Raw genomic sequence first — 27,399 nt, 5'->3', positions numbered from 1 at the left:
CTGAATTAATAAAAATTTAAACACATTAAAGCATCAGAAGACAGAGAAAATATTTGGCCCCTTTAACAATTTCTTCGAGGGTGAATTTATAATAAATATTGTCTGTTCTGACATCTGTCCTCTCCATTCACTGAATGTAGAACCAGAGTCAATACGAGGAATAGCTTAGAAAATGTGTGATTTACCTAATAGATTCCTCCGAGCCACCAACACTCAAAATATTACATTCTATCAACTATATTAACTTTTACATGTTAGAGCCCCCATTACTGCTACTTTTCAACAAGGGTTTCAACCTACTGAAGTTGGCTTATGTGCCCCATTCTTCTTACAAAGAAGATGAATTAGGGGATATGTTTATATGGTGCAACTTCAGTCTCATACTTATTTCATCCCCATGATTTTGGAGAGAGGTGATGAAAATTTGCTAATACCTGGCAGTCAATCTGCTTCCCACTCACGTGTGACAGGTGGCTCCCAGACAGGTAGGCTGGTAGAGCCGGGCTTCCTTTCATGCTGTCAAGGAGCAGCAACACCATGCTGGTTGACAGCGCAGCTTCGCCATCATGTTGAAGTCTCTCTATCTTTTAATTCCCCTAGCCATGAATCTTTCAGGGATTTGCTCCTGTTGTGAACAAGGCTGTTGCAAGTTGGCGGAGCTCCTCTGTGGTCTGCTTATCCCAATGACTGTATCTCCATCTGTGTGGGGCATCTGCCTCTGTTCGGTCATCTGACCAGACACCCAGCCTTCTCTTAGGGAAGGCAGCAAAGAAGCTCAGAGTTTACCTCAGGCTTAAAATGCACCTGATTCTACACTTGTCTTTCAATCCAGTGCTTGCTAAACTTTAATGTGTTTACAAATTGCCTGGGATTCTTATTAAAACGCAGATTCTTATCCATACATTGAAGTGCTGGCCTGAAATTCAGCATTTGTAACAAGCTCCCAAGTAAGTGATAATGATGCTGCTAGTCTAAGGAAGACACTTTGAGTTGCAAGGCTTTAATCAGCACATTTTAGAAGCTGATTTGTCTCCTATCTCTGGGATCCCAGGACACCATAGCTGTAATTTCCTCAATGTACTTGGTAGTGTTTTCCTGGCATTCCAATTAGCTATACACTCATCACTTGAAACTGGGCTACCTCATTACCATCAGCACCAGTACCTCAAGTACTTAAAAAAATATACATTGAGCTAAATTGATGAAAAGGAAGAGAAAGAAAACTCAATATAATTATTTGTTAGTAAGTCAATAGAGTGATTAACAGATAAACTCTTATCCCTGTTTTATTTCATTCTTGATTTAATATTTTGTAATTGTCAGAAATTCCAATAAGGGAATGAAAAGGAAGAAAGATAATTAATTCCATTAAGTCCAATTTATTTCAACCTAACAAACCCATTATTGAAGTGGGTGCTTTGGAGATTCCAAGACGAGCAGGCACGACCTTTCCTTCAAGGGCTGTAGAATGCCACAAAGTGAATGGATGTTGAGGTGAGTAGGACAGGTATATGTTGTGTACTGCAACACAGAGGGGCAGTATGTGCTGAAGGCCACTGGACAGGCAAGAGGAAAAAGAACTTTAGGGTCTTGCTACCCTAAGTGTAGTCCATGCACCGGCAGTATCAATATCACTTGGGAACTTAGGAATAGCAATTCTTGGACCCTACTCCAGAACTACCGAATCACGGTCTGAGATTAGGCTGACGATCTTTGTTTCACCAAGCCCGCCAGGTGGCTGTGATGTGCCGTAAAGGTTGAGAACCACTGATAATATAATATGTTCAGTGCTATCTATAACCAGTGAAATGGGGGTGAAAGAGCATCAGAGCAGTACTGTGCAACAGAAATATGAGTCATATGTGTAATTTTAAATTTCCTAGTGCTACACTAAAAACATTAAAAATAAAGTATGATTAATTTAAACCAATATATTCAAACTATTATCAAGAGGTAATCAATATAAAATTACTAATGAGAAAATTTACATTCGTGCTTTTTGGTAATAAATCCTTTGGAAACAAATTCGATTAATGCACTTTACACTTATTCAGAATTCAGACTAGTCACATTTCAAGGGCTTACTATCAATAGTTACATGTAACGAGTAGCTACCATATTGGACAGTGCAGCTTTTGATGTTACTATTTCAGTTGTGGTCTCTGAACAATCAGCATCAGAATCACCTAGGATCTGAATCAGAATCTGCATTTTAGGAAAATCTCCTAGTAATCTGTGTGTACTCTGCAATTTGATAAACACTGCCTTCAAATATATTAAAGTTTACATTATAGAGGAGTAGTCCTCATCTTCCAGCATGGTAGATTTGCTAAAATAAGTACAATGCCTCTCAGAGCTTCCAGCCTTCTGCTGAGTGCTTCCAGTCCTGAGCTCTGGGACCATGTTAACATCTAGGATGTTAGGATGTAAAGGCTCAAGCACAAAGACACAAGTTGAAGAGGGAAAAGCAGCATTCTACCAGGTACAATCGCAGACTGAGAAATCCCTAGGAGTCCAAAATATCTGAATTTCCACATTTAGAACTACGCAACCCCCCTCACCTTCTACCTATTTGCTCAGGATTACATTAAAATGTAACTGTTATATATTAAAAAAATGTAACCATTATATTCAACGCTAGCTGTTTTGGATACAAACACAGTGTAGAAATTTCTGAGAGGAGTTAGTCTTGGATAAGAAAGCATAAGGCAGAATTCCGGAAAGACCAATGAAAAAAGGAATCTGTTATACAGCCATCTACAGGAAGGATAGATAATACTGTTTAAAAAAATGAATTAATCAAGATAACTGAAAGATGTTATCTCAGCACCTGGATTTTAGGGAGGAAAAAAAAAGAAGAAGAAAGAAAGCAGTACTGCTAGCCCCCAGAGTAGGCTGACCATGCAGAGAAGACAAGAATTTATAATCAACTTCTCCCTTCCCTATTTTGAACCTGAGTAGTGGGATACAGCTCTGCTTCTCAGCAATTAGGAGGCCTTTCCTAGAGGACCCAGTAAAAGTCTTAACCTAGTGGAGTGTAGTTCTAAGACAATGAGTTAGTTAGCTTATCTGAAAAGACCTATTATTGGTAGGAAGTAAGGAAGTGAAGGGAGAAAAGAGGTTATTCCTAGGGTTAGGTCACAGAAGCAAGGTATTTTAGGATTCATTCATAAAAGCACATTTCAGCTCTTCTTTTTTACACCCAGACTAGGTTTCCTGGGAAATGCTAAAAGAGTTTGGACACACATAAGCCTAGCTGTAAAGGCTCGAGCACAAAGACACAAGTTCAGCTCCAGATGAACTTTTGTGAATAGCCCAGTTAAGAACAGATACATTTGGGGGAAGTAGTACGTGCAAGTTTTTGCTTCTTACTGTTCATTCAAACTACAGGTAGCAAAATCCTTTTAAAACTCCCAGAGTACTTTTTTAAAGACACCCCAGGTTCACATTAAAAAAGTTTTTTGTTGTTGTTGTTGATGTTATTCTAGGCAATGCCTTTTTAGGAAACAAGTGATCTCTCTTATTACTGCTTAACACACTCCCAAAGCTCCAGCTCTCATTTATGCAGCAGAAGTCAAATTAAATTATTTCCCATTTTTCTCCCTTAAAGGGCCCAAAGTTATATAAAACTAAGCCATATAGAACAAAACTTCCTATAAATGCTGGCTGTGCTGAAAAAAACAAGTGATGAGAAAATCAAAAACACAAAACAACTTCAATTACATCCACTGAGACCAATTTTGGCCCCAGACAGGCAGGCATATTTATTGGTCATGTAAAAGTTGCCATGTTTAGCATGCAGGCCCATGATTCCTCCGACACATAATCTTGCTGAGACTATCCGTGAACAAAATGGATAAAAGCCTCTCTGAATGATCTACTTGCCAAATGCCAATAGGGCTTGGCGGCTCAGGTTTGCTTCAGCTCTGAAACCCACAGGCCAGGGAGACTCCACAACACCAGCTGGGAGGATCACCCAACAAGCCTTTCTTTATATGGACAGTCTTAAATGTGACTTGCCTCTGGTCCCGGCTGTTAGGCATTCTTGGCCAATTCACCTGTGCCTTGTGCCCACGGACATAGGCATCAAACACCAGCTGTCAGTTTAGATCCTGACTCAGAATGAGCCCTCCAGAAACCAACACACAGAAACATAGCAATTCACACAGGTCCTGACTACTTGAGGGCCCTCAAGCTTGCCATGCTGGCTCCTTGTCTCTGGTGTAAGTGTGAGTTTGACATTTTTTCTAGACCTCAGTTTCCTTCTTCATGGTTTCAGACTGAGCTATCCTTTCTGAACCCTGAACTTTCTTTTGTCATTAAGAGAATATATTTGTGTTGTAAAAGGTAGCAAACAGCCCTAGCTGACAAGAAATGTCCTTCCTAAAGAGACGAAGAGAAAATTATAGAATGATAGAACTCAATGATTGAAAGGCACTGTTTGGTGAAATATAACAATCTCCATAAACTCCAACCACCCAACAAATAAATTAATCTTCTATACAACTTGCTGGGAGAATTGGTTTAAATCAGAATGTGCAGCAGTACATTTTTCACAAATGGCTTGGAAGGCCAAAAACATTGAGAGGAGGGAGCTCTGCCCCTACAGTGACATACAACAATCACAGAGGGTTCTTTTCCAAGCTGTAACCCTCCTTCACACTTTCCACAACATGCCCTGAGGTAAGGTTGGGCAGGAGTTCTTCTAGATGACAGCTTAAAACAAACTTCTTTCTGGTTTCCTTGCTCCACATCCTTCAAGTGTGTTGTGAGTTTCTTTGTGTCTGACCTTGTACAATTAGTATGAGAAGATGAGATGGGATGCCAGAAGCATAAATCACTAAAACAGCATGAAAAAGACATGAAATGCAAGCGTGCCATTGTTGGTTGTCCTTGGGTTAAACTCATATACCATGAGCCTCAATCTACCCATCTATATAATGCATATATAATCTACCTCGAGGCTAGACTATGGATTGCGGTAGATAGATAGCACCTATCAAGTCACTACAACAACTGTAACACACAGGACTACTAGGAGTCATGGTGACAAGTGGAGGTAACTGTTCTTTGATATTAGTGGTAGACAGCAGCAACCCAGTCCTCTTCTCCCAGGGCAAAGCATCGAGACCCAGATATCAGGGGACAAAGCTACAATTCTCAGGAAGCCTCATGCTGCCTGGTGTGGAGGTAGTTCATGAGATCAGAGACATCCCCTGAATTTTATGATCACTATCCATGTCGTACAGCCAAAACCGGTCATGACACCGATGTGCTGAGTGAGGGCTCAGAGGGAACTGGAGATGATGAGTCAGCCTCATGCTGGGCCATGACAAAACACACCCAGCCTCATGCTAAAGCAGCAGCATGTTCTTTCTGGAGCGTAAATTCATGAAGGAAGAGACACATATGCTTAGGCAGGATCTGTAGGTACAATAATAGTTCTTTTTAAAGGCAGATTCTCAAATGTAAAACTATTACATTGAACAAAAAAAGTATAATCTAAATGAATAAATAATGTGTAAGTAATACAAAAGTGAAAAGAAAGAAGGCAACTTTAGTGTCAGGCAACAGAGATATATTATCATTCTTAATCTTTATTATAAGATGGAAAGGAGGGTATTATTGTTTCTACTTTACAGATGAGGAAACAGACAGTAAGCAAATGGAGGAAGTGGAGAGCAGAAAGGGGGTTCAAATACCGGGCGGCTTCTGAAGCATATGTTGTCCTAGCAACACCATCATTGGCATCAATACCACTATCATTCTGACCACATGAGGCTCGAAGAAAAAAGTGCCAAACAGACTATAAATAGTACACTAAGAGTAAGATTGGGAGAGATTAAGTCTTTCTTGATTTTGAGAATTTTTTTTACTGGAAATGATGGAATTCAAGCATGGCCTTGAAGAAAATTGACTCAGGCAACTGGCTGAGTAGCTAGCTAAATATTCAGCAAAATAAAAACTATTCTTTGATTCAGGACTTGAGGAATAATTCAAATGTCTCAGAACCAGTGAGAGTGGGAGTACAGCTCAGGGATTATTGAAAAAGAATGTTTCAGGACTGCCTTTCCCACAGACAGATCTCCAACCCAGCAAGCTCTCTCTACAGGAAAAAAAAAAAAAAAAAAGGTATAGCTTCCATCCTCAGCTAGACAACAGGTGATAGAAGCTGGGCATCTGACAAGAGCGAGCCTAGTAAGTGAGTGTCGGCCTGGCAGATCCTTGGACTTTGCCTCCAAGAAAACAATACAAATGTCCCTCAATTCCACAAGAGGACCCACAGACAGACTGGGCTACAGAAGGCCAAGAATTCCTGTCTCTGATCCCTCCAGGGCACAGAACGTGAAGTTGTCAGCATAATCATAGCAGAGTCTCTGTGATCATGGAAGGTCCTTTGCAGAGAATGGGTCATGTAGCTTGTAAAAATGAAATGTCTACTGGCCAGGCAGTCATTTAATGAGAACCATGCTGTAATAAATATGCATTAGCTCCTTAAATTTTGTCCAGATGTGAAGAAAGTCCTATAAACACTGGCTGTCAATTTCGTTCACGCCACACAATAAACCTATATAACACTGTTTATAAAAGCACTTAAACATGTGAACGGTGCTCATTTTTTTACTTCTCCCATCATCCAACATGTTGTTTGCTTCTCTAAATGTTTCTAAAGACATTAGAACACTATGGAACATTTATTATTTTCGTTAAATCTCAACTGTTGACTATGATAGTGATTATATGTCACGGAATATCTTAAAATCCTCAAATTATCTCAATGTAACTTTGAAAATTTCACAATTAAGTTTAAAAAGAAGATTTTTTTAAACTAAGTGCTTGAAATTCATCTCCTTCCCTTCCTTTTTTTCTTTTATTTATTTATTTCAAAAGTTTCCACAAATTAGGCCTGAGAGGTGGAGGTGAACAGTGCAAAATTCTGTAATGACTTGAAAAATGTGACTGAGTAACCTTGGACATGTTAATTAAACTCCATGGGTGGAGGTCTCTCCATCTGTCAAATGTGAATGATAGTATAATATACCAAGAATTTTTATATGAATAAAATAAAATAGTGCTTCTGAACATGTGCTTCTTAAATTGTAAATGATCAAATGAACATAAAACATTGTATGTATGAGGAAAGTACACAAGTTGTAAAGAAAATATGTTTTTGCAAAAGAGAGTCTATATTAAAAAACAATGAAAAATAGTAAGGATTACTATTAAACATGGCAGATGACCCTTGTGTGGCTTTTGTTTTTTCAATAAACTCGAATTAAATAATAGCAAAAGAATTTAACAGAGCATTCCAACAAGACCAAAGGGAAAAACAGAAATGGCAGTGGTAGAGAAGAGATTTGACATAATTTTTGGAAGCTGGAAAGCAAATGGAAGGTTTGTACTGGAGTTAACAGAGTAAAAGAAACTATAAGTAAAGTGCCTGTAAAAGGGGATACCACTGAGAAAGAACACCCTGACCTTCGATCCTGAGAAAGTTATAGGGCTAGGAGGATCCAGGCCACAAGGAAAGTTAGAGTGAGGCGTGCATCTGAACACAGTGGAATTACCTGTCAATCAGACCCCAGAGAAGAGAAAATTCTTCACTACAAAATCAAAATGCCGCCATATAAAATATCTCCAGATAGTGACATTTAGTGATAATTCCCCAACAAAAAGTTTCCTCTGCTCCAAATTATAAGTTAGCCACAAAGTTTACAAGTTATGTTTGAGTGAGCATTTTTTGTGCCTCCTTAAAAATAAAATGCGCAGCCAAAGTATACTAACAATTGAATAAAGTTTTCAACATAAAAAATAAACCAACACTAACAAAATAGAAACCTAAAAGAAACAGGAAAAATCTAAAGAGTGTCAATTAGATAAAACCAAAACAAATATAAAATGAAAACTATTATTCCCAATGAGAGATAAGACACTATAAGTGCAGAATGCAAACTAAACAAACAAACAAAAAAAAAACACAGAAATCTTTGAACCTAAAAGTTTAAGGATGCTTCCAAAAAGCAGAATGAGAGAGAGAGAGAGAGAGAGAGAGAGAGAGAGAGAGAGAGAGAGATTGAAAGGAAGAAAGACATAAGAAAATTAAATCAAAGTAACATGTTGTACACCTTAAATTTATACAATGCTATATATCAAATATATTCAACGACAAAAAATAACAAATAAATGAAGATGTTTCAAGTAAATAATAAGAATTTTGGAAGAAGAGAATAGAAATCGAATAATCAGAGGGAGGAAATACTTGAAGAAACAATACAAGAAAAATTTCTAGTACTGAAGGACAAGAGTCACCAGATGAAAATGACTAACTGAGGTTTCAGGCCAAAAAACCAAAACAGGCACATCAGTGATATTTCATAACAGCGGATATAAAGAGAAGACTCTAAAAGCTTTTAAAGATGAAAAGGTAAGTCACACGCTATAGAACAGGTTTTAGAATGGCATAGGACTTTTTAATAGCAGCACAGAAAACTAAGAGAATGAAGCATCAATTCTGAAATTATGACTTTCAACACAAAATTCTTACTCAGCCAAACTAGTCGACAATGCAAAAGTAAAGTAAGGAAAACTCAAAACAACAATAACCCTTTCTTCTCATATCTTTTTAAATAAATTACTGGAAGATACGAGCTATCCTCAAAAACTAGTGAGCAAACATTGAAAGAGATGGATGCAGGAAATAGAGTATCCAACATAGTTTTGTGGTGGAAAGAAACCAGTCTCTCTGAAAACAACAGAAAAAGAGTGATCTCTGGGAGAAGGTAACATAACTCAGAGGCCATCTGAAGAGCACTGGTGTTTCACAGATCTACTACAACATTTAAGGAGAAACTTTTAAGAGGTGACAGCTTAATCAGTGAATGAAATAATTACATAAATATTAATTCCAAGAAAAATGTAAAGTTATGTAAAAAAGAAGTCTCTCAATTTGGCAGAACACATCATTAATATAGAAATAATAATGCAAACATTGTGACTAGGAGAATGAGGGAAGAGGAATCAGATCAGGGATATGTATAGGTAAAATAAATTCAGATAAACTATAAAAGGAAGTTTATAAGGTCTGAACTTAATAAAAAATCCCAATGCAATCACAATTTTCAGAAATATGGAGATACATATCAAGAAAAAAATCAAAAAGAATAAAAATAATATACCTCTCTAGAGCCAGACGGAAGAATGGGAAAAGATTTTTCACTTGAAGTCCTTTAGTGCCATATAATCTTAATAACTATTATATAATTTGATAAAGAAAAAGTAATTGAACAGCTTTATCAGAATTAGGTTCCATTCCTGACTGATTCAGTAGTCGTGATGCTGAGCAATTTATTTTACTTCTCTGTACTTCAATGTCTTCATCTATAAAATGGAAATTATAATAATACCTGCTTCAAAGAATTATTAGAAATATTATCTACAAAACTGTAAAAGCATAGCAAGATGCCTGGCATTCTGTACATATTCAAAAAAAAAAAAGTTATCATTATTTTACCTCCTCCTCTTCCTCTTCAGTCTTCTTTATCTGTTGTAAGAGCTTTAATTGAACAACACAAGCTAACTGGTTCGCAGTGGGCATAACCCAGTACCCTATCTCATCCAAACTCTTCAGACACTATTTGGAAAATATATAGCTGTTTTAATTCTGGAAGCTTAGCTCTGTATTGGTTCTACTTAATGCAATAAAAAGAAACAGTGACAGAGTAAGAGGCTAAAAAAAATGTTAAGACAACAAATATCGTCTACTGGTTATAAATTATCTCTCAAGGAAAGTAATTTTCCAAAGGTCAGTGCTGTAACATATATTCTGTCAACAAATTCTACAATGCAAAAGTTACATTAAATGTTACCTAAGCTATTTGTTAAAAGAAATACACAAAAATAACTAAAAAGAGTAAAGAGACCACTTAACATTTAATAATGTTGCTTCTGAGTATTGAGGCCACAATGTTATATGGGCCAACTGTAATTGTTTCAAAGCATATTGTTGCTTCTTAGTGTAAGAAGGAATGATTTAGAAGATTCCAGAGAAATGTTTTAACTGTTATAATGAGAGAAGTTAAGAGTATAGTTTTGCTGCCCACACTCTAGCCTCTTTCTATATATTTAGGCTCAGTTTAAGCCATGTCAGCCTACTAATGTTCCCTGGCAAAGCCCCACTCAAACCCCAGAAGGAAGCCCAGGGGAAAGCTTCTCACTGTCACAGGATTCCTGGTCAGGAGCCTATTTTACAGTGAATGACAGCCTGAGAATTGAGGAAGTCCCTGGAGAAAGCTATGTTTGTCTTCACCACAAACACAGTACCTCTTCTTCACAGCTTGCACAACATGTCATTTGTGATTTCTACTTGAATCCATTGGTATATCCCTGGTACCAGAAACAAAGATCTGAAGATAACAACTCTGTATCTCCCCAACCCCCCAAACACTGGCAACTGAAAGCTGATGCTTGACCACAAAGCTTATCTTTTGTTGACTGCTGCTTCCATATCACATTTCGGGTCTCTCTTTAACATGCTCTTGTGCTAGTAAATATTCTGTTTGATGTTAGAATGAGCTGCTTCTGTCACTGCACCAGCCTAGAAAGAGCTTCTTCTGAATCTTGTGAAGCATCCAAAACTAGCTTTTTTTTGAAGCTCTGGAAAGTTTCAGAAACCTTCTTTGGAATACACATACACATTCCCTTGTATCTCCTGAGTTCCTTTGTGAAGTCTATAGCACTATCATCCTCCAGGAAAGGAAGGTATTTTGGTTATTTTTAGCCTTGTTCAAAGCAAGAAGTTTCAGGAGCCTCAAGAAGGACTCAAGTTTCCAGCAGCAGTTAGTCTATTTTGCAGAACTATTCAGAATATTATTCAAAGAAGTGGTGAAAAGTGGAGGACATTTTCAAAACAGCAGTGACACTCTCTCCACATGAACTAAGGTTTACCACCCAAGATTTGTCTAATCATATGTGCATAAACCTATATGCCACATTATAGATATTCTAATGCTTGTCATTTATTGAGCACCTACATGCACCAGGCTTTTTGCTCTAATTCTCATGACAACCCATTCAGGTTGTTCCCTTATTAATACTCATGTTTTTTGAGACAGGATGATATAATTAAGGCCATGAGGTCTACATATGATAACATGTATTCAAATTCAGGAAATATTCAGATGTCTTGACATCTGGGGCCTTGCTGACCTGGGAAGACTGCCCCACCAAGGGCTAGCCCATTACTAGGGACAGTAAAGGAGTGGCCAACAAGTGTACCACCCATATGCAAGCCAACCCATCAGAGTCCATTACCCAGCCACCTCTCTGGTCTCAGCTCTCACACTCAGGGCTACCATTCCCCTCCCATAATCATCATAGGGCCAGGCAGCAGAAACTAGAGCTAGGCCCTACACCCCGGAACCCACTGAAATTATTAAATTAGCCAACTCTAAGTCTGCTTACCCAGCCTCGCCCATTCCCTCCAATGGAAACCACAATAAAGGCTTTTGCCCATGTTTTTCCATAGTTTCCTCTGCATCTTGACCTACCCTGCCACTTCCCCGTGTGGCCCTGCATGGCATACCCTGCTCCTCCTCTTGGAAACTACGAGTAGAGTAACAAACTATCTTTCCTTGACAGTCATCTTCTGATCTATTATTTAGGCCTCATCATACCTACATGATAATAAAAAATACATTTAAAAACAAAGCCTGACTCCAAAGTTCAGTACTTCTTCGTGTCACTGAGTATGCTTAAGGCTTATGATGTGCCAAGCACTCTACTCATCAGGGCTTAGACTGGAGGGAGGCAAGCAAGGGACCTGGGATACAAAATTTAAGGAGGCGCTGACTCTAGGTCCATGCAAGTGCTGACCCTGCTGCACTGAGAGCTTCTTTACCTAGATGCCTCACTTGTCTCTCAGCCCTGATGACTATGTCTCAGGCAACAGAGATGAAAGAGTCAGATCCTGCTCTGTCTTATGGAGAGGAGAGACAAGCAAACCAACAATTATAAAATAATGCACTGGCTACTGTGGGAGCCCCAAGGAGGGTCTCTTGATCCCATGGTAGGAAGGAGGGATGCACTAAGATGGATTCTGAGCAAAGGAGCCCCTTGAATGGTAACTCCAGGCATGACTCCCAATACCGTTTCAGCTAGGGTGCAGATGTGCTAACACATGCATAAGTAGAGGTTCTTGATTAGCAGTGAAATTTTTATTTCCGAATTCCATAAGAAATATTAGTTAAATTACATCCCATCTCCCTCTGTGATGCTTCAAACATTTTAAAAGGGCAAAACTTTTACAAGGTAATATTTCATTCTGACTTTGAAGGATATCAAAAGTGTCCTGATTTGGATGATAAATTATATAATTTTCCCATCTGCGAATGACTTTTAAGAACATGAAAAACAGAACATGATAGGATAACATAATATAAAACATTTTCGTTAGATCTTCTGGAAGTCTGAAGTGTCATTTAGTCTACCTTCCCAATTGGCAAATGTGAATACCAAGCCTCCGAGAACTTAAAAAATTTACACACCATCATTAAGTGAAGAGTTTAGAACTGAATAAAGATTTCTTGACTCCAGGTTGGCACATGTCGAAAACCTTCCCCTAAAACCTGAACTGTCTGTGCTCTTTCAAGTCCTTCTACATCTTATTACAACTTCACTAATTTTAAAGGCAAAGATGAGGCACTGTACCTAGTTACCAATAACTAATTTTAAATGATGATTAGCATCAGAGGCAGATACAAGAGTAAAAAGTCTCCCTACCTTTTACATTATTAAGATGAGAAAATGTTTGTGTATAAAAACACTTGCTATCTCTTTCTTTCTCTTCCCATCTCTTTTTCCTTCTCCTCCCCACCCCATCTACATCCTTCCTATTTAAATTTTCAAGAAACCATCTAATCCTCTCTGATATTTCTGTTTAACCAGCAAAGAGCTATAGGATCCACTTTGTCATGGGTCCACAACTTAAGTTCTGAATTACTCTGTTGAAATCCTAGCCAGCTGGAAGCTTCTCTCATCTGATTTTGAAGATGTAAATCACAAGTCTTCAACACATGAACAATTACAAAAACAATTTAGTGTTGAATTTCCCCCACTGAAATTCAGAGGGCACCTTAGGTGGCATGAAAGAAATCAGACTGTCAGCTTGCTTTGTGCCTGGGTTAAACCAACCTTTAAATGGTCAAATCACTAATGTCAAAATGCCAAAAGTTAAGCAAACCACAAAGAACCCTGGAAACCATTAAAAAATAACTTAAGAGCTAATACAAAATCTGAGATTGAGAGTTAATATGAAATCTGTGGCTTGCTATCCCCACAGTCATTCCTCCATTGAAAGGGGGCATTCTAAACAGCCACACCACACACCTGTCAAGCATGTTTGAATTCTGGTCTTGTACTATTTCTTAGTGAACCAGGAAAACCTACACACTGGCCAACAGATGTAATTGAAGTAGAAGCAAAAAAAAATAAGTGCTGGGATTTGAACTGAAAAATACTCTGGGGGAAGGAACAGAGTGATCACATGCATAAATTATACTGCATGGTCCAAAATGTGTAACATCTCCTGTGGATGATGTGATCCAAATTCAAACACATATATTAAGAGGAGCTGGAGGAAAACAAGTCAAATGGGATAAATCAGCTTAATCAGAGGATTGGATCATAAGTAAGGAAATATGTTCTCTCCACAGTTAGGCAGCCAGGTCTGTGAGCAAGAATTATACTCACATTCAAGTTAAATAGTTTGTATGGACTAAATGTTTCTGCCCCCCCCCACCCCCACGAAGTCATATGTTGAAGCTCTAAACTCTAATGTGATCTATTTGTAAATGGAATCTTTGGGATGATGTAGAAAAAGGCAGCCACCTGCAACCCAGGAAGAAAGCCATTGCCAGAAATGGTATTGGCTGGTACCTTGATCTTGGACTTCCCAGCCTGCAGAACAGTGATAAAATGAATTTTCATCATGTAAATCATCCAGTATATGGTATTTTGTTATGGCATCCTGTGCAGACTGAGACAGCATTTGGTACTCAGAAGTGGGGGCTGCTATAACAAATACCTGAGACTATGGAACAAACTTAGGAACTGGGCAATAGGTAAAGGCTGGAAATGTTTTGATGTACATACTAGAAACCTGGAAGCTAACAATGATTCTAGTGAGATTTCAGGTAGAAACAGGGAACATGTTATTGGAAATTGGAAGAAAGGAGATCCTTGTTATGAGGTAGCAAAGAGCTTGGCTGAAATGTGTTCTAACGTTTTGTGGAAGATAAAATTTGTAAGAAATGATATTTACCAAAGGAGAATTCTAAGAAAAGTATTGAAAAGTGTGGCTTGGGTACTCCTTATTGCTTATAGTAAAATGCAAAAGGAGATCAATTGAAAATAGAATAATTAAGTAATAAGGAATCAGAACTTGAAGATTTAAAAAATTATCCTAACTATATTGTGGAAAATAAGAAAGTTTATTCTGATGAGAACAGTGAGAGTGTAACTGAACAGCCACTTGATAAAGAAATCATGGGTACCACTCATAAACTTAAGCAGCCATCTTAACAGAAGCTAGTAACAGAGATGGGATTATACAAGTAAAACACTACCATCTGGTGCTAAAAGGGGATGGAATAAAACAAACAACATGAAGGAAGGTTTGTTTAACTTTGAACCTATGGGATTGGACCATACAACACAGAATGACCCTACAGGCAATGCAGAGATGATTAGGACTGTCTCCACTGCACTGGCTGATACCCAGAGCCTTGCGGACAGGGCTGCTCCAAGCTTCACGAGCCTGGCAGTGCCTTGGAGGCCAGACTGCCAATGCAGGCGTTTTGGAGATGGGACTACCACCCTATGGGTCTAGAAGACGGAACTGCCACCCAGTATATCTGGAGGGCAGAGCACTGAACCAAAGATATTCTCGAGCCTTAAGATCAGATGGAATTTGCCTTGCTACTCTTGGGACTTTCTTGGAAACTGCCACCCTTTACTTCTTTCCTATTTCTCCTCAGTGAAATGGGAATGTCTATGCTATGCCCATCCCACCATTGTGTTTTAGAAGCACATACTTATCTTCTTCAATAGATTCACAGCAGGAGAGGAATTTTGCCTCATGATAAATTATAGCTCCAATCTCACTCATATCTGATTTAGATGACATTCAGATGAGATTTTGGACCTCAGACCTTAGAGGTGATGCTGAAACAAGTGAGAACTTTTGAACTGTGGGGATAAAAGAAATACATTTTGCATGTGAGAAAGATATAAATTGTGTGTGTGGATGGGAGGTCAGGGACAGACTATTGTGGGCTAAATATTTGTTCCCCCACCCCTAGATGCATCTATTGAACACTTAATCCCCAATGCGATGGTATTTGAATATGGTACCTCCGAGTGGTAATTTGGGTTAGATTAGATTATGAAGGCAGGGCCCTCATGATGTCACTGGTGGCCTTTTTAAGAAGGGAAAAAGAGAGAGCTATTTCCCTCTCTATGTGCCCACACTGAGTGAGGAAACACCATGTGAAGACATAATGAGAAGGCAATAATATGCAAGCCAGAAGTCAATCAGTTGACAACTTGACCTTGGACTTCCCAGCCTCTAGAACTATAACAAATTATAAATATACTGTTTAAGGTACCCGGTCTATGGTATTTTCTTATGCAGCCTAAGTAGACCAAGACAATTGGCATGACTTTTTGTACAATTAGTTTTAACCTAAGTAGGACACCTATGGTAATTCTTGACATCATGTAAGAGCAATGAGCCTAAAATAAAAGCAAGGGGTTTCCTGGAAAGAAGATCCACACTTGACAGAAAGGATCTATAGAAACTGAAGAGAGTGATGAGGTCTGAATCCATACTTTCCATTAGTGATGTAGAGCTAGCTTCCAGTTCCCTTGAGAATTTCAGAAAGAATCTGATATTGGAGATACAGAAAAATGTCCATTGCGTGAATGTACTGCACACCGAGTTGGTGAGATTGGAGCCCAAAGTTAACTTAGGGAGGCTAGAACTCTGGGGACAGACATTTTTTTTCTCTCTAAGCCCAACAGGCATAGAAAAACTATCGACTGTCTCTAGAATTCATTTCTAGTACGAAAATGAAAACAAACAAAAAATGCTTTTATCTTCTTTCCTTTGGCCTGGAAAGGCCTAGGTGGAGAGAATTCTGTGCTATTTTAGGGCACAGAGATACAATGTTTTCAAGAAATTTAATGTATGGACCATATTCAAGACTGTGAAAAAAACTAAGGATGAAATTTTAGAAAACATAATTTGAAAATGAAGATGCTAAAGCTAAGTACAAAGAGAATGTAAGAATAAATTCATTATACCTAGAGTCCTACCTGACCATGGTCAGAAGGTCAGGTCGTTACTGCCCATGGGACCATGTTACACTGCACCCCATTGGTATCCTCCCCACCGCTTACCTCTTTTCAGGTGTAGACTTGGAGAGTCAGGTCCTGCAGAGCAAGGATGTATTTACCAATCTGACTATGCTGGGCAAACGCTGTCTACATGCCCACTGATCTACTAGGGCCCAGTCTTCACTTTAGTCTTACCAATCTTCTCCCCAGACCAGGAACCACATGTCCAACTGGGCTTACCTTGTTAGAGTCTGTGGGCTCATTACACTCTGTAGCTAGCCCTGCAAGGTCTGTACCACAGCTGCCCCTCCCCAACACTCATTTACAGCCGATGTCCATGATTCTCCATACCTAGCTCTAAAAGAGACATTAACTGCCACAGCCTGGGTATCTGAGCCTTCTTTTCCCCAACTCTCATAAGTGAGTGCCTTTTTCAGCTCTGTTCACTTCAGTCTCAGCCAATGTAACAAACAGCCAGACTGGACAATGACAGGAACACTCTTCCCTGGGGGGTTCCAATAGGCGAGACCACACGTGCATTTATGTGTGCTGTTCTTTGAGCTGTTTGCATTTACGTAATATATGACATGATATTTTCTTATTTTGACTGCACTGAATAATTATTTAGAAGATCAAATTTAATGCAGCCAGAGACTGAGACTATCAAACAAAATCACTGTGTTTCTATATTAGACAAATACAAATGATTATGTGGGTAAATACTTTTGTAAGTCTTGATAAATACATGGGGAAATGTAGTGATTGACTGAACTGTGCCTAAGTGTTTCTGAGCATCCCTCCATTAAAAAATTATATATTTCTGATAAGTTTATTTTCTGCCTTAATTTCAAACCCATGAAGCACATTGAAATTGCTTTTATTTATTGAAAAATAAAAATCACAAACTGAGCCCAAAATAAAAAAAAAAAATGAGAAGTATTAACTCTCTGTGTCTGTCCATCTCTCTCTACTCATTGTCCCACTCCAGAGACAAAAGCTTTAACCTCTTCAGATATTTTTATTTAAGCTTATATTGTTCTTTAATTTGCCCATTTTTGACATCATCTATTATATTTCTGCTCAAGATAAATTTAGCATTCTTGTATCTATTCTCCCTTGTCTTTCTCGTTCCTCCCACTTCCTAATTTTTATGGTTCTATAAATACTTATGCATCTATTTCATCTGTCTTAATGAAAATAAATAAACTGAAGCTGCTTTTTCTCTTCATCAAATTGAGCATCACATCTGGAGCACCCACATCATAGGATGATGGTTTTAGTGCGCTCCTCTTCCTCTCTCATTACCAGATTGTGACAGCTCCATTCTGCTTTGTCATTGCCAAGGCAGCTGACACATCTCTTCCGTAACCTTAATCACATTCTGTGCTTAGTCTGTTAATTTACTCCAGTATTTGAAAACCCATAAAGATCCCTGGAATTGAGTCAAAACCCTGAGCAATCAACTAAGTTCTGGGCACATTACAAGAACTTTCTAGACCTCCACTATCCTCTATCTCTATGTAGCTACTTGAATTTAAATTAAAATTAAAGTTAAATGAAATTTGGAATTCAGTTCCTGAGTCACACTAACCATACTTCAAAAGTACAACAGCTACATGTGGCTGGTGGCTACCGTTTCAGACAGTGCAGATACGAAAAAAAATTCTATCATCACAGATATTTCTATTCTGCATTGCTAGACTGAATATGGTTAGTAGATGAGATGAGGAAGATGAACTAGATGATTTCCAAACTGCCTCCTGACATGAAACTTCTAACGCTCTGTTATTGAATGCAACCTTTCCCAGAGTTGTTGTGAAAATCCTACCAGAAATCAAGGTACAGAAAACAAGTGCAAAAAGGAAAAGTGAGTGAGAGTGTGAGTGTGTGTGTGTGTGTGTGTGTGTGTTTAAGAGAGAGAGAGAGATGTTAGCAAGGAAAGAAGAGTCAGGAGAGAAGGAAAAAGGAATATAGTCCCATCAGAGATTGCTTCAGAATAATGGAGTGGGGGAAGTGTTTTGGCACAGTTTACATGCTACCTCTGCATCACTGTTTTCGGTGTTCATGAAACTCATTCACGGTTAGTCTAGCACATGCCATTTGATGTCTCATTTCCCCTCTTCAAGGCTTTCCCCCTACTAAGCCACTTTTATTTTATATTATACTCACACTTTTGTGCTTTAAAACAAATAAGAACTGCATAGACCTGAGAAGACTATCAAAGTTAGAAATCAAGATGATTTGCTTTTTGTTAGTTTCACTACATTAGTCATTTTGGTGGCAACAGCAATATAAGCAAAGAACTTACATGTACAAATAAATGCCACACATAGGAACAAATTAAAGGAGGTTATGTGTGTGATTTGCCTGTTTCCATGTCGGATACCTGGAGGTGCTTGGTAATTAGCTACACAGTGTTTTAACCAGTGGATGAATGCCTTGCAGAGCAAAAGGTCTCCAATTCGTGTCAGGGGACAACCTCATCCTTGTGCAGTCATCCTCGAGTTTGGCAGTGCTTCTCCTGAAACTCTTTTGGCTCTCACATCTGTAGGGTGACAGGTAGGAAGAGATGGAGAAAGAGGAGTTGAAAGGATATCATAGAAGAATTTAATATATAGAAAGAAGAGGATTACTGAAGAAATAATTAAACTTTCATTTTTTCCACTATCACAAAAACTGGCAAAATATTACTGTTGGCACCCCAGCAGCACGCCAAATGCAAGCACTTTAAGCGGGTCCCTAAAAGGATTAACATTTCTACTTCTGTGATGTCTGATTTGCTACTGTCTCCCTCCTAAGCACCTAGGCGCAGTGCCTAGGACACGTTATGTGCTCAGTATCCATGCAATGCAAGTGTTCCCATGGCATTCACGAAGTTTGATGGAAGCGCTGAGGTTTGAGGACAGTCAGGGAGTTCTGTGTCTTTAGCTCCAGACCTCACTATGATTTCACGCTAGGGATATGGGCAGTTTTCAGCTTCTGCAGGCTTTTTGAGCTTCCTTCTCAGTGAAATGGAGATCATATTACATGTCAGTACACAGAGATTTGATTTTGAGTTTTTGTTTTCTTTTTTAGCAATGCAAACAAATCTCCTAAGACTCTACCCTAAGAAATTATTTAAATGTTATGAATGTATTTATGAAATGTTTCATCTCTAAGACCTCGGCTTAGATAAGTAAGAGATGATTGAGGCAATGAGGGTCATTTATTTGAAGAAAAGTCAGAACTAATAGAACAAATAATTTTCAGTGGCCTTAATCATGTCACAGCTTTTTACGTTATTCTTCACTTGTCCTCCTTCATATCCATCCCCTACCTTCTCTGCCAGGCTCTGTGCCCCACAAGATCTGACCCAGGTTCCCTCACCCTCAGGGCTCTAATCGGGAGGACCCAGTAAGACTTTGGAACAGAAAGAGGTCAGGACATTTATCTCTTTGTTCTCTCCACATCTTAGTGTCTCATGTGTAGCAGGAATTGTATACCTCTAGAATGACACTTAAGTCAGGTAGTCTCCCTTTCTCAGCTCCAGCTCTCACCAGCCTTATTTTCCTCTCCTTGTCCCTTTGGTTTATGAGAAGTAACAATTTTCCACTTTTGCTAGTTTCTAGGAGCTTTAGCATTACTTCTGTCCCCCAACCTCGCCTATATAGTCAATTAATTTCTCTTCAAAATACGAGCTTTTTGTTTCATTCTGAGGCCTTTAGATATATGCAGTTCCGAGGTTGAAATTAAGCCCACGGATCACTTCTCAGGTTGATCTCAGTACTAGGAGTTAATGTACTAACTAGTCTCTACCATAGGTGGAGATGGATGGACTATTTCTGCCCAACCAATGTGTATGATAGATTCAGAGGTGAGAGCAACTCGACTGAGCATCAAAACAAAGAGCATCAGTGTGATGACATGGTTAACCTAGTTTTAACCTTACATTCCAGACCTAGTACACGTGTTTTGACATGGTTTTTGAGACAAGTCCCAATCTCGTCCTCCAGTATATGCCCTCCCTTTCAACTGCAGAGCTCTGTGAATCTACAGATACCCCATTCCTATTTCCTATCACAGTGCTCTACCCCCTAATAACTGAGGTATGGGGATATCTCCTCCATAACTTTCCTAAGGTCCAGGATGGGTGCCTCAGGAGCTTTGCGAGCCACACAGTCTGCTGTCTGCTTACTGATCTTCCTCCAACATACCCAGAGCCAACCTCACACTGGAAAGTACATCTAAACCCGCTCCCACATCTAAACTTTAGGAAAACAACTCCTCCAGATTTAACCAAGTCATAAGATGCCTCAGCTAGTCTCAGAGAAGATGCACTAACCTTCATCATCTTTCTGACTTAATATTTTGCACATTTCCAATGACAGAAGCTGTCACCAATGGATTCCAGAAGAGTCTGCGACATTTTTACTGGAGTTTAAGACACAGAGATCTATACAATGTCTGTCCCCAAAAGGCAAAGAGAGAAGTTGTTCTGAGCCTGAAGTTAGTTAAGGCATTCTTATACCCTAAGAAAAGACTTCCTCCTACAGCTAGAAATCCAAACAGCCAGAGTAAATGGGAACAGAGAGCAAGCAGCCTTGTAGAAGCAGCTTTTACATAACACTTGATGACCAAAATCTGATTTCTTCTCTAATAAAATACTGCAGTTGAAAGGTAGGTTAAATTAACATTTATACTCAGAACTCTCCAAGAGAGTTTGGAACCTTTTAATTCTGAGTAGAATGTAATGAGTCTTTAGATATCAATAATGTCATTTGCTGCTCTTTATCTTTCTGTGTATAAAATGTTTTCTCAGAAATGGACCTTAAAAGTAGGACTAATAAGGACCTGAATTTACAAATGAAACAAACAACAGCTGTACCTCCTGGAAAATAAATGCTTGTTCATATAGTAGCATACAGGGGCCTAAAATGTGGTAAAACAGAATATAGAATCTTGGAATTAAGTCTCCGGCCCTCAGGAAGAATTTCTTTTGAGCAGAGAAGAGAATATTTCTGAAATGGGAACACTGAAGGAAAATGAGTGGGTGAGTGGGTCGGGCAGAGTAGGAAGAAGGAGCCCTGAGTCAGCTACTTTCCATTTGTATGCTGGGAACTTACACATCCTTTCCCACAATCACTTCTCACAAGGACTCCGTGTGGCAGGAATAATGCAGTTTAACAAAAGAGGAAATTAAGACTCAGATTATAAATAAATTACCAATTTCTCACCAATAATGTTAGGCATAGAACTTCAAATGCGGTTCTGTGTCCTCTCTGTACACACACCTTTTGCCATCAGCTTTGCAGTGCTCTCCCACTGCGGGGAGCAGAGCATACGTCTTCTGGGTTCTATGGTACAGTAGAACACACTTGGCCAATTGAACTGAGTGGACGCCATGGCGTGACAATTCTGACCCTGCCCTCAACAAGCCTTGTGTGTTTCTACTTGTGCTCTGGAGCCAACACGATGAAAAGCACATGCCTGGGCTACTTCACCAGACTCAGAAGGAGGAGACACACGAGCAGACAGAGTCTCCTCATCAAGGCCAGCCTAGATCTCTAGACAGCTTCAAACATGCGAGTCTAAGACCATTCAAGTCTAGATCCAATGAACTCCACAGTCAAAGCTGTTATGTGCCACTAAAGTTTTATGATGGTTCATTAGGCACTAAAAGCTAACTTGCACAGTGTCTTGGAGCTAGATTACTGGTTTTCAATAGTTTATAAATGGAGCTCATTCATCAGATCAATGCTCACTGAGAAGTCTGACGTGAGAAGCAGATAAAAGTGAGCAGGTTGTTGTTACGGTTCTAAGCAAAGGCGGCTTGATTCCTTGTAACCCTGTGAGACGTGTGCCACCACAGCTGCCCCCTCTCTGTCCACACCACGGACATTAGGAACCTTCAGCACAGAGGGCTGAGAATGCATCATCTCTACTTCTCATAGCCTACGAGAGAAAACTCTTTGGGGGATTACATGGTGCAATGCCAGTGAGTCTCTGATAGATCACCCTGCCCCAGGTAATTTTACTGCAAAATTATTTCTGACCATATTGATCATGCCTTTATTTGAGCCACATTGGTGAGACCCATCTAAGCTTGAGACATATTTACAGTTGACTCTGTGAATCTTGTGGCTTGATGGCTCAGCCATAGGCATTGTCATAGCCTTTACAACCTCTCATCTGAAATAAGACCCATAAATTTGCCCAGGAGAGGAAGAATGTAGATTAGCTATGAATATCATGGATGCCGAGCTGAGAACAAGTCCTAAAGCTGCCCTAAGCTGTGTGACTTTGGGCAAGGCATTTACACACTCTAGACCCTGATTTTGTCATCTGTGAAATGAAGGTAAGAGCACCATACCTCATCTCATAAGAGAGAATGTGGAGAGGAATTAGCATGGCTCCTGACACATAGTATACTTGAGAGTGTAACAAAAATGAGAGAAGACAACGTGCTAACGGCACGGGCCTCTGTGGGAGTACCTAGTCAGCAGTCAGGGCTCTTCCATATGCGGTACTCTTGGCTCCATCGGTCAGTGAGGTTTTACCAAGAATTCTTTATTCATGCTAAATCTCAGCAGACTGCCCTCCGTCATTTGTGTCGATGCCTCCTCCCCAGTTACCAAAGAGATAACTATGCTTAAAATGTGCAAGCTTGATTTATTGTGAACTCAGTGTATTTAGGAGTGGTGAACATGTTGATTTAATTTAAATACATATATATTTGTACTTCACAAGCAAATTAAAATATTTTCATTATATTCAGGTATTAGATATTTTTTGGCAATGTTTCTATTAATTGGCTCAGATAAGAATAAAAATATCTCCGTAAGTTCTTATTTATACGTTCTACTTCCCTCCTCACTCTCTCCTCTCTCGCTCTCTTTTGCTCTCTCTCCCCCTCCATCTCCCTCCCTCTCTCCCTCTCCCCCTCCATCTCCCTCCCTCTCCCCCTCTTCTACTCCCTCTCCCACTCCCCCTCTCCTTCCTCTTTCTCTTTCTTCCTTTCCTCTCCCTCTCCCTCACATGACCATACAATAAAGTGTGACTGGGAATCTGAAATTAAATGAAATTGACATCGAATTCCACTGCAGGCTACAGGAAAAACATCTCTATGCATATAATGTTTTCCATTTAAAGCTAGAAGCTGAAATATAGTTTAATGACCCAAAAATTGAAAAAAGTCAATGCTCAACACTTGCTCACATCACATGTCTCGCTCCTTCCTTATTTCTGGCCCTTCGCATCAGGGAAGCAGTTAGACTTATAAGGAAGAAACACAAGAGTTAAGTGAAGAATAAGGTGAAAAGAGCTAATAAATTCCTTTCATTTAGTAGAGTTCCAGCTGGTAGGCCCTCTTTAATGGGTAGAGGGAAGTGAGAGAAAAATCGGGCTGAGTGACTCATCACACCTCACAACGTGGGAGAATTAGGTTTAAGTGAAAAAGGATGTTTCCTAGGAAACTACATGATCTGCTTGTGGAACACCAAACCAGTGCAATCTCCAAACAGCAACCATGACTAAATCGATCCACCTCAGACAGCTTTATCAGTAGGGGGAGATTAGCTGCCTTTTGTGTTTTCTTAGTTACTATCATCAAATTGTCTATTATATGGCAGCTTCCGTTGCTGCATTTCTGACCTTCTGTAAGGACAGCTACGGTATTTGCTGTTATATAATTGGAAAACAGTTTTCCCTATTTCCCATCTCTCCGTGGCCCCCAACCCCCTGCAACATATACCTCTTCATCACTGCTTTCTAGCTTCAATAAAAGCTTCTCATACTGTCTTTGCAGCAAACCACAAGATTTAGTCATTAGAATCACTAAAAATATCCTTCCCAGCTTTAGTCATCCAAGGATCTAAATTAACTTACTCTCTTTTAACCATGACAGTGAAAAATCTGTAATTCACAGTAATAGGACAAAGGGATTGGTCTGGATTAGAAAATAGTCTGAAAATAAGTGGGAAACATTTTAAAGTAGTTTATTACCCCCAAGCACCTAGAGTACTTAACTCAAATATGTTAACTATATAGAGTCTATGTGAAATCTTTAGTTTAAAAAAATGTTTATAAGTAGCATGCTAATTGGTCAGAAAGCAGTGCCATATCAAAGAAGTCGATTATTTATAAAATTCTAAAGATTTTCTCTGGAGTCACAGACTTGAATCCTTGGAGAAGGGAGGATCTGTCCCCACCACCTCACCACAGCTGCAAGCCACACCTAGACAGAGTTCTGATGATCTCTGCCTCTAGTATGATAAGATTGTTACTGTGATAACAGCAGCAGTTAAAATTTAACCCACTTATTCATTCAACTAAAATTTATTTAGCCTCTAAAACATGTTGGACATTAATCTAATTGTTGGTACTAAGACAGATAAAATTTACCTTCCCAAAGATTACCTTCTGGTAGAAGGAGAGAGAGATAAAAATTCAACAAACATGTTAATTTTAAATAGTGGTAAATTCTATAAAGAAAATAAAATAGGGCAATCTGATAAAAGGACTGGAGTAAACACTTACTTTAGACCTTTGCTTCTCAAACTATCTGTGGTCTGTCTGTGATAAGTCCCTATTATCCCTTCCTCCAACCCCTAATCCATTATGGGCCAAAACTTTTGCAAAATACAGTATAATTTACCAGAAAAATAAGATAAAAATGCAAGTCCATTTTTTTTAATTATTACATTCAATAGACAAAAAATTACTCCATCAAATTGCTGTAAAATTTTTTGAATGTTTATTCTCAATTATTGTTCCCAGTAACAGACTGCAGAGGCTGCTGTCCTCAGACCACAGTTTGAGAATAACTTTTAGATGGGCTACTCAGGAGCTCCAAACACATTGTCTCATTGTTTTATATTGAAAAATTATATGGTCACCAACATTGTTAAGAACCATAGTCAATTAGCGATGGACTAGTTAGGAACTCAGAATTTATATAACAGGTTGTACAATGGTCTATACTCTTTTGGATCTAGCCTAGATGTCTAGGCATTCCATTTTTAATACTGATTCTTAGGCAAAGTTTTTACAATTCTAACTAACCATCTTCAAAATGAAATTTGGAAGCCAATCCATTTACTATATTGTCATTTACGATTCATTACATGTACTCCATATATTGAGTGCTTTACACTGCACCAGGTGTTACGGTATTTTACATCTACAATCTCATTTTAATTTTCAAATAGTGAGATATATATATGTATATATACACACACACATACATATATATGTGGTTATATATGTTATATATTGCTTCTTGGCCTTTTGGCTAAGATCAAGTGTAGTACATGGGATATATATATAACTTCTTTATCCATTTATCCATTGATGGACACTTAGGTTGTCTATCTCTTGGCTATTGTAAATAATGCTTCTATGAATATAGAGGTGCATTTATTGTTTCAAGCTAGTGTTTTCATTACTTTTGGACATATTCCCAGAAGTGGGATTGCTGGATGAAATGGTAGTTTATATTTTTAATTTTTTGAGGACCTGTCATACTGTTTTCCATTGTGGTTGTACCAATTTACAATCTCACAAACAGTGTACAAGGATATTTTTATTTTTCAGTTTCCTTCGCCTTCTGCATTATCTCCAGTTCCTCTTTTTTATGTCACTGTTTTGTTCTCTACCTATAATGCTTTCCTCAACTGTGTGGTGGTTCTTGCCTCAGTGTTTATATTGAAGGAAACTGACTACCCATGAATGAGGACATGGCTTTCCAGGAGTTGCTTCATTGGATAGTAGTCTGGCTCCTCCATCTGAAGAGAACTCCACAACTTTCTATAACTCTTTATCTGTTTTTCTTGGAATTGTTTCTCCAGAGATAACTCCCAGGTCAAAATGTACTCAAACAGTTACTGGAGAAGAACACAGAACAACGATGAATAGCATTGTTGCTAATGATGTAACCAGACCAAAGCTGGAAAGACATCTAGCGGCCGATGTGCCCATAGGTAACAGAAAAGTACAATGCTGAACAACACATACAATTGGAACATGGGTCATAAGAGACATGAACCAAGGTAAATTGGAAATTGTAAAGCAAGAAATAAAACATCTAAACATCGCAGTGCTTGGTGTTAGAGACCTAAAACCGACTGGAATGAGACATTTCCAGTCAAACAAACACAAAGTGTACTACTCTGGAAATAATAAACTCAGAAGAAATGGTGTGGCTTTAATATTGAGGTAAGATGTAGCACAGGCAGCTAAGGGTTACAATTCAAGGTCCAACCAAATAATACCAATCAGACTTCTAGAAAAACCTATTAATATAACCCATTCAAATCTACACTTCAAATACAGAGGCTTAAGAAGATGAAATTGAAAGCTTTTACACAAGTATCCAAGAAGAAACTGATCACACACCAAAACTAGACATGCTGATAATCACAAGTGATCGGAATGTAAAAGTAGGAAATAAAGCAGAATTAAATGTCATTGAAAAATTTGGAGTAGGGATAAGAAATGAATCAAGAGATTGGCTCGTGGACTTCTGCGAAGCCAACAACTTGTCCATCACAAACACATGCTTCAAACAATCAAACAGATGACTGTATGTGTGGACATTATCAGATGGCCAATGTAGAAATCAAATAGACTATGTAATTGGAAGCAGGAGACAGTGAAGCTGAAATCTCTCTGCCAAAACACGACCAGGAGTTAATATTAAGCATTAACGCTGAAGGAGAGCACTACAAAAATCTTAGTGCCAAAATATAATCTAAGTAACATTACTGAAGGATTTAAAGTCCACATAAAAAGCAGATTTGCACTGTTACACTTAATCAATCGAGATCCAGAAGAAATGTAGACTGAAACTAGGAATATTATTAGGAAAGAATTCAAAAAGACAATGACAACAGTAAAGAGGAAAGAAAAATCAAAATAGTTAATAGAAGAAACACTAAAAATTTTTAGGCAGGTGAGAGGCAAAGGTAAAAGGTGACAAAATCAGAGTTAGAATCTGAATGCAGTTTTTCAATGACTATCATAAGAGATTAA

General features: G+C 38.7%; 1 long non-coding RNA gene and 1 pseudogene across 2 annotated transcripts in view; one reads left to right on the top strand and one right to left on the bottom strand.

The window, feature by feature from the left end:
- LOC118601651 overlaps nt 1–27,399 on the bottom strand; it is a 343,923-nt gene that overhangs the window by 100,064 nt on the left and 216,460 nt on the right. The gene's annotated exons all lie outside the window — the stretch shown is intronic.
- On the top strand, nt 25,641–25,798 carry LOC118602287 (annotated as a pseudogene).

Source organism: Rousettus aegyptiacus, unplaced genomic scaffold (assembly GCF_014176215.1).
Source record: "Rousettus aegyptiacus isolate mRouAeg1 unplaced genomic scaffold, mRouAeg1.p scaffold_m13_p_4, whole genome shotgun sequence".
NCBI lineage: Eukaryota > Metazoa > Chordata > Mammalia > Chiroptera > Pteropodidae > Rousettus > Rousettus aegyptiacus.
This window is presented reverse-complemented; position numbering and strand designations above follow the sequence as displayed.